The sequence below is a fragment of the Malania oleifera genome, chromosome 8 (genome assembly GCF_029873635.1).
Source record: "Malania oleifera isolate guangnan ecotype guangnan chromosome 8, ASM2987363v1, whole genome shotgun sequence".
NCBI classification, from domain to species: Eukaryota; Viridiplantae; Streptophyta; class Magnoliopsida; order Santalales; family Ximeniaceae; genus Malania; species Malania oleifera.
The window spans coordinates 59,786,129-59,795,768 of NC_080424.1; positions in this window are offsets into that span (position 1 = coordinate 59,786,129).

Sequence of the window (9,640 nt, forward strand, 5' to 3'; positions counted from 1 at the left end):
AAATACAAATAGGTGTCGGTTTTGGTTTCCGAGATTTTTCCTGCAACAAAAAATTACCAAAACTTCATAAATAGTGCAATAAAGTCCAAGAATGATGATTTTGGCACTTTATTAAAATATTGGACAATTTTGGACATTTAATTAAAAATATAAATCGTAAAGCCCGGGTTAAGATGCCCAATTGCGCAGTTTCGACGCGTAATCACTGAGTAAGGTAAGTGCCTTGATAGGTATTAAATGTAGCCATATCTTACTGCATAACGTATTAGGGCAGAGGGAAGCTACTCTTGTGGGCAGGTAGACTTCCCTATTCTTGGAAACTTCACTGATAAACATGGGTTGCATGCGAATGAGATTGGAAATGGAATTAAAAGCTTATAAAAATTTGTGTTTTAAATCTATATGATTATGAGCATATATATTAGTATATTTTATTAGATGAATTGATGATTTGAAAAGTAAAATGTGTTATAACTGAACTCATATTGGCACACGCTATAAATAATTTATTCCATCTTACCGAGATGTGTCTTATCCAAATTATCTAAACTTTTCAAGAAATAGAGATAGAGCAGGGAATAGAGCTCCGAGATAGTGTGGAGCGGATATCCTGATATACAGGGTGAGTTTGGACTAGGGAGGTGTAATTCCCCTAGGGTTTTGTTATTTTTGGGTATGATAGAAGTATGTGTATATGTATATTGACACTCTGAGTTTTGTATTCTGAATGGTATGTACATTATATCTTCTGCTGTTAGGCTAATATAAATAAAATGCCTGTTTACCCAGTACCCAATGCGGGTCGGGTCATGTGAGTGGTATCATAGTTGTTGACGTGACTGATGTAATGTTTGATGTATCTGATTTAATTATTATTTATGAAAAAAAAATTGTATAAAAAATCAGGGCAAAAATGTCACATACCTTCTCTGAGATTTCAAAAATGTCACGAACCTCCCCTGAAATTTGCCAAAAAGATACAAACCTCTCATTAAAAAAATTGTCTTTTTTGCAAAATACAAAGGGTGGTTTGTGTTTTTTATGACAAATCTTAAGGAAGGTATTGGGAAATTTAAAACTTTAGGGGAGGTCTCTTGAATTTTTAAAACCTTAGGGGAGGTTATTATTTCTTTTGTCAATTTCAAGGGAGGTTGATATATATATATGCTGAGTGATGAGTCGTATACCCGTTAGTATGCAATCCAAACTCAGTATAAACCTCCAATAAAAGAAAAATAAAGTTTTAAAGAGTTTTGTTTTGAATTTCATCACTATTTTTTGAATGTATAAAATAATAGGATATATTTATGTTAAGTATGGTAGCATCGATTTCAAGGTTTGAATTTGAATTTATGTAAGTTTGGACAAAACATAGTATAACAATTGTGTAGAGTTTCTTCTAAGTTTACACAAATTCAAATTCAATACCCAAAATCTATACTCCTAAATGCTATATCTTGTCCTTTTTTTTTTCTTTGTTTTATATAAAAAAAAACCCAAGTTCCTAACTTTACTAAAAAAAAAGAAACTTGTATGGGCTTTAAAGTAAGTTTTATTTTCACTTATTACCCTTCATTTGACGTGCATTAATCACTTACCATGGAATGATGTCATGCTCTAATTTTTATAAAAAGTATTCGTATCCTCCAAATTAATCTTTAATATTATTTTATCTTTTTAAGTAATTTTTTAAAATTTTGTGTTGTCAACTAGCTTGATGATTATTTGAACAATAAATAAAGTATTTGATAACAAAATCATTGGTTATTTAACCCACCCTTTTATTTAAGAAATAAAAGTTATCACTTTATTTTAATATTTGAAAAGGTAAAATAAAGGAAATCCTTTTTAAAGAATTATAAGTTCAAGAGTACAAATGTAAATAGTAAAGGCAATTCCTTAATTTCTTTCTAATATAATTAAACATGACACCCTAAAACATCCATTTTATGAATGGTTATCGTTTTTACCTTTTGTATGTATACGCCTCCCTTAAGAAAATTTATTTTTGAAATTGAACTGGTCAAAATTTATGAAAATAAAAATAAAGGCAAGTATGAACCAATCGATCACACCCCCAAAGGTTGGTCGACCTGCCTTGCTCTCGGACTAGCCAGGTCAACCATCCCTTTAAAGGAAGTCAACCGCTTGCAAAGAATAATTTTTCCTTCTTATTTGTATTCTAGAAAATATTTGAGTTATCCAACCCATATGAAAAGATTTTCATGATGTTTGTGTAGAAGTTTAAACCCCATGGAAATCCCCAACACTATCTAGTGCCTTTTCAAATCATCATGTAAAACATGAAAATAAAAAAAAATACAAAATAAAGTAAAGAGTGTTTTTTTCTTTCTTTTTTTTTTCCTTTTTTTTTTTTTTTTTTAAAGAATGGTTTCATTTATTATGAAAATAAGTGTTGGAGATGTGGCTTATATTTTGAGTAGAAACACATGCATCGGGAAAGTTACGTGAAGCGAGAAGCAAGTGCATGAGAGGAGGTTGCAAGCAGAGGGATAACCTTCGACGGTTTGGGCTCTAACCATTGACGGTTTCAGGTAGAATGTAGGGTTCTACTCTCAACTTCAAATCATTGACGGTTTGTCCTAAATTGTCGACGATTTTAGTTGGTGCAAGTCACGTAATTCAAATCGGGAGGCTAGTAGATTGGGCTAATCAGAGGGATTTCCTTCATGGATTGCTACAGGGATGGTTTAGATAGGATCTAAGGTTCATGTACCCTTAGGGTTCTTATATATTCAATATTTTGTAACCCAAATGTAAGCTTGACATTGTTTATAGTGAGAATCAGAAGTTGTTACTCTTGTGGACATAGGAAAATTTTTGAACCACGTAAATATTATTTCTTTTGGTTGTATTTTTGTTTTTTTCATTACTGAGTGTTTGCTTCTTTAGTATTGTTCATCATTGAGTGATTGCATTTGTTGTTTGTTGATTAATTCATGTGTGAGTGTGTGCTTCCGTTGCACATCCATGAACAACAAGTGGTATTAGAGCTATTGGTTCTCAATTGTTGGGGTCTCTTCAATGAAGTTCGATGTGAACAAGTTCAATGAAATTGGTAATTTTGGGCTTTGGCAAAGGGAAGTGAAAGACTTACTAGTGCAACAAGGGATGGTGAAGGCTCTATATAGAAATAAATTGGACGATATGAACGACACAAGTTGGAAGGAGTTAGAAGCAAAGGTTATGTCCATTATCCAGCTATGTCTGGCCAATGACGTGATGCATAACGTCATAGATGAGGAATCGTCATCTACAATTTGGTTGGAACTCGAAATTCGATACATGTGCAACTCGCTTACAAACAAGTTGTATCTTAAGCAAAAGCTTTATTGGCTTAATATGGAGGAGGGTTTGGACCTAACTCAACATATCAACACCTTCAATCAGATCATTAGTGATCTGAAGCATGTTGATGTGAAGTTCGAGGAAGAGGATACTGTTGAATTCCATACCAACATCTCCTACATATGAAAACCTAGTTACGACATTGACTTGGGGAAAATAAACCCTGGAGTTGGAGGACATCACAAGTGCATTGCTGAGGTTCCACCAAAGGAAGAAGACCAGTGATAAGGGTTCACATGCTGAAGGGCTCAAGGCTTAGTTGAATCAAGATCGTGGGAGGAGTGGTTTCTGGGTAGATCGAGTAGCTATAGGGCATGGTCCAAGTCCAGGAAGAAGAAGGACGTGCGGTGTTTTAAGTTTGGGGAAAGACGGCACATAAAATTTGAGTGTCCATAAAGGGGGAAAGGAGTTGCTGAAAGTAAAGAAGGTTCGTCAACAACGCCGAATGTAGTAGAAAAAGGAGACTTTGGGAGCAGTTGCTGTGATATGCTCTCAGTTTCATTGGGGTTGAATGAGTTCGCGGATTCTTGGATCTTAGACTTGGCGTGTTCTTATCATATGACGCTCAATAAGGACTGGTTCACTACGTGCATATGAGTTAGTTCTGGTTCCGTTCTAATTGGGAACGATGCTGCGTGCAAAGTGATTTGGATGAGGAATATCAGAATTAGGATGTACGATGGTGTATTGAGGACATTGTGTGATGTGAGGCACATACCAGAGTTGAGGAAGAATTTGGTTTCGTTAGGCACCTTGGATTGTAACGGGTTCAGTTACAAATCTAAAGGTGGGGTAATGAAGGTGAGCAAGGGAGTTCTGACTATGATGAAGGGGAAGAGAGTTCCGGGTAATATATACACACTGCTAGGTACCATAGTTGTAGGTGGAGCTGTAGTCGTAGAGTCTGAGTTTGAAAGTACTGTTCTATGACATATGCATTTAGGGCATATGGGTGAGCATAGAATGAAGTAAATTCACAAGAGAAATCTTCCGAAGGGGGTAAAATCATGTAAGATGGAGTTGTACAGGTGCTGTGTGCTTAGGAAGCAGAATCGAGTTCAGTTCATGACAGCCATGCACAAGACAGAAGGAGTACTGGACTGCATTCATTCAAATGTTTGGGGACCAGTGAGAGTGGAATCATGAGGGAGACATGTGTATTTTTTGAGTTTTATCGACGACTACTCATGAAAGGTTTGGATTACTTCATGTGTCACAAGTTAGAGACGTTTTCCAAGTTTAAACCGTGGAAAGTTAAGGTGAAAAATTAGACTGGGAGAAAGATCAAGTTCCTCAGGACAGCCATGGAACTGAGTGTACAAACTCGAATTTCAGGGAGTTTTGTGAGCAGCATAGCATAAGGAGGCATTTTATCATACGCCAGACATCACAGCAAAATAGTGTGGCAAAGAGGATGAACTGAACCCTAGCTGAAAGGGCTCAGTGTCTTAGGTTGCATGCTGGGCTTGCCATGAACTTCTGGGCCAAGGCAGTTAGTATGGTTTGTTTCTTAGTAAATAAATCACCAAGGGCATCACCGAATGGTAAAGTTGTTGGAAAGGTGTGGACAGGTAACAAGGTAGACTACTTTGGACTAAGAGTATTTGGATGTCCAACTTATTCGCACATTCCTAGTGACGAAATATATAAGCTAGAGGCGAAGTCTAGATGGTGCATCTTTATAGGATATTAGAAAGGCATAAAAGGGTTTAAGTTATGGGATCCAGTGGCAAAAGAGATGGTGATCAGTAAGGACATGGTTTTCGATGAGAAAACCATGTTGCTGCATGCTCAGGAAGAAATAGAGAAACAAGTGCTCGAAAATCGCAACAGCAATGAGCATGCGATTCAGGTGGAGTTAAAGACTCAAGGCAGACACGCAGGGAGTTCTAGCTTGAGAGATCAGTCGATGGTGTAGGTGGATTCAGAAACTCATGGTGGAGATGAAAATTTCAGAACACAGGGAGTTCTAGCTCGGATAATTAGCAGCTGTGTCAGAGCATAGTTGTAGACAGACTTAGACACGTCGTCAAGCCACCCCTAGGTACGATTTTGACGGTTGAGTATCTTTTGCACTTGTCACCAGTAGCAGGGATCCTACTACCTTTCAAGAGGCCATGCACAGCAAGGAGAAAGGTAGCTGGATAGGAACCATAGTGGAGGAGATGAAATCATTGTATAAGAACCAAACGTGGGACTTGAGGAAGCATCCAGCTAGGAAGCGGGCAATTGGATGCAAGTGCGTATACAGGAAGAAGGAATAAGTTTTAAAAAGGGAAAGAGAGAAGTACAAGGTTCGCTTGGTGAAAAAGGGATACTCGTAGAGGGAGAGAGTATATTATGACGAAATCTTCTCCCCTATGGTCAAGCACACTTACATCAGGGTAGTGTTGGGACTAGTGGCGCAATATGATATGCACCTTAAGTAGATGGACGGATGACGTTCCTCTATGGTGATCTAGAGGAGCTAATTTATATGACACATCTAGAAGGGTTTAGCTAACCTGGACAGCAGCACTTAGTCTGCAAATTGAAGAAGTCATTGTATGGGCTAAAGCAATCTCCGAGGTAGTGGTACAAGAGGTTTGATGCCTATATGACCCGTATTGGCTACAGAAGGTGTGAGTACGATTCCTGCGTCTATGGGAGGAGTCTTGTAGACATGTCTCTCATATTTATTCTACTATATGTTGATGATATGCTGATTGCTGCTAAAGACATGACCGAGGTAAATTGGTTGAAGACTCTGTTAGGAAAAGAGTTCAACATAAAATACTTGGGTGCAACTAAGAGGATACTTGGCATGGAGATTTGTAAGGAAAGAGCTCTAGGGAGACTATGGTTATCTTAGGGCAGCTATGTGGAGAAGGTGTTGAAGAGGTTTAGCATGGTTAATGCTAAGCTGACGAGCATGCCTTTGGCAAGTCATTTCAGGCTATCTATCACCCAATTCCCAAGGACAAACGATGAGGTTCGTGATATGTTGAAGGTCTCCTATGCTAACGTAGTGGGGTGTCTGATGTATGCTATGGTGTGTACGAGGCTAGACCTGACATATGCTATTAGTGTGGTGAGCAAGTTCTTCTCGAATCCAAGTCGACAACACTGGGATGTTGTGAAGTGATTCTCAGGTACTTTGAGGGGTACAACCGGATATGGCATCATGTTCAGTGCACGATAGAGTGATTCGTCAGTGGTAGGGTACATGGATGCTGACTATGCATGAGACCTGGATGACAGGAGGTCTACCACAAGATAAGTATTTACCCTTGTGGGATGACCCATTTGTTGGAGGTTTATGGTGCAGTTGCTCATAGCTTTGTCTACTACTAAATCAGAGTACATGGCAATGGCTAAGGTTGCCAAGGAAGTGCTGTGGCTTACAGAATTGGTCAGAGAGTTGGGTGTCCAACAAGGTGGAGTTCGGCTGCAGTGTGATAGTCAAAGTACCATCTGCTTAGTGAAGAATCAGGTGTACCATGCAAGGACGAAGCACATTGATGTGCAGTATCACAAGGTCAGGGAATTGTTACTTCAGGGGAACTCCTTCTTGAATGGGTTCATACATCTGATAATGTGGCTGATATGCTGACAAAGCTAGTCACAATGCACAAGTTCAAGCATTGCTTGAACTTGATCAATGTCTCCAAGTGTTAGACAGGAGACGGTCTTAATCTACTGTCCCGAGTGGAGCAGCTGTTATGCTTTCAAATTTTCTAAGTGGTGAATATTCACCAAGGTCGAGATTGTTGGGGACGTGACTCATATTTGAGGGGAAACACATGCACCAGGAAAGCTACGTGAAGCGAGGAGCAAGAGCATGAGAGGAGGCTATAGGAAGAGGGATAGCCATTGACGGTTTGGGTTCTAACCGTCAACGGTTTCAGGAAGAATGCAGGGTTCTACTGTTGACTTCAAATGTCGACTGTTTTAGTCAGCATAAGTCATGTAATTTGAATCAGGAGGCTAGTAAATTGGGCTAATTAGAGGGATTTCCTTCGGAGATTGCTACAAGGATGGTTTAGATAGGATCTAAGGTTCCTGTACACTTAGGATTCATATATATTCAATGTTTTGTAACCCTAATGTAAGCTTGACATTGTTCATAGTGAGAATCAGAAGTTGCTACTCCAGTGGACGTAGGCAAATTGTTGAACCACGTAAATCTTGTATCTTTTGGATATGTTTTTGTTCTTCTCATTACTAAGTGTTTGCTTCTTTAGTATTGTTCATCATCGAGTGATTGCATTGGTTGTTTGTTGATTAGTTTGTGTGTGATTGTGTGCTTCCGCTACGCATCCGTGAACAATAATAGGCTGCCCACATACCCTAAAAATGGGATCAAGCCACTTGTAGTTTTCCAAAATATTTTAAATTATTTGATTAAAAACTTTTTGGATAATTTTAGGAAACCACTTGAAATTTGAATGAAAAATCCATATTTTAATAAAATATTAATTTTTCATAGAATTCTCTACAAAAATAGAGCCTTGAAATTTGTTACTACTAGAAAAATAGACATTTTTCCTCTCTCAAGCCATTTTATAGATGATTACTTTAAAAAATAATATAGTCTCTAAATTAATTTAAAATTTTGTTTTTTTGGTGAAAGAACCGCAAATCCGCCTTCAAATCCCTTGGAAATAGAGTTAGAAACTTTCGGAAAACTGTTCATCATGGACATTAATTTCAAATTTTTATTGTCTTGAAAACACTTCGAAAAAAGGTATATATATATATATATATATATATATATATATATATATATATATATTATTTTGATATAATTGGTGTATTCCAAAGAGGGGGTGGGGGGAGTGAATTGGGTATTTAAAAATCTTCCTATGTTAAGTGTGTTTAATTAGAAGCAACAGACAGCATTACATGAACCTAGGGACTTTCTAATCAACTACAAACCCAACAATATATAACTGAGCAAATATTTAAACACAAATAGTAGTCTTAGTATTTTCCCAATCAGTCTCAAACCCATAAATAATAATGTATGCAAAAAAAAAAAGACAATCCTGCCTATATCCCGCTTCAAGCTCACAAGCAAGAGGATTCCACTGGGTGCTCACTTTAACTGGGTGGAGCGATGCCACTAACACTCTCCTTACGGGGTGAAGACTCCCCAGCTCAAATTACAGGGTTGAGCCACAACCAATTCTCCTTACGAGACGGAGACACCTCAGCTCAATTCACTAGGCTGAGCCAAGTTGTGCATTCTTTATGGGATGTTGCAAATCCTAACTTTCTTAACCGAATCTAAGCCAATCCGGGACTCCTTACAAGGCGAGTCTCCCTCTTTAGGCCACGTCGGGAATACAACGATAATAAAATTTATGCACAAGTAAATGCTTCTCAAAAAGTAGAGATGTACAAAATTAAGCTCTAAAATGAACTCACACAGATATGAAATAAAGCTCAACCAAGTATATATACTTTCTCTCTAAAAAATAGTTTCTAATTAAAACCGAGAGTATGAAAAATAATTTTGTCAATAAAAAATATAAAAGGCCTTTCAAGCAAAAAATATTATATATGAATATAGGCTCAAGGTTCTCTTGATTTACCCAAACACTTTCTCAAAATAATTTTCCAAAGATTTAGTTCAAGGAAAGCTAGGGTTTTGGCTCAAAAAGGATTTTTGCAAATAAACACAAGTGAGCCTTTAGATCTTGCAGTAGATGTGCACAAAGATCCCCATGCAAGAATATGTTTCTCCAAAGATATTTATCAAGGAAAATGCATATGTGAGAAAAAAATGAGAGCAAGATATTAAAAACTATTTTTCCAAAAATGCATTTTTTGAATGATAAGGTATCAAAACCCAATATGATTTTGCAATATGCATGTAGACTATTCAGAGACACTAAAGTAATACAAAATGCATGAAAGAACATGAAAGATATCATGCCACATGAGAGAAAAAATTAAAATATAACACATGCATACACAATTACAGAATAAAACTTCAAAATTAAAAGAGGTAGGGGATAGGACTAACTTGAATCCGAGAGAGTGCGTATTTCTAGTGGGAGATGCACCCAAAATCTACACACACACCTTAAAGGTTAAATGAATTGATTGAGAGAGAATGATGTCATTCAAAATGCATAAATAAATAACTCCTTTCTAATTATCCCAAGAACACAAATTCTCTATAGGAAAGTCACCTCATTCTCCGCTAGGATGTGTACAAAACATACTATGCATGGCAGAGGGAAATGAGGGTTGGCAATTTTGAATTTTGAATTCAAAATTCTAA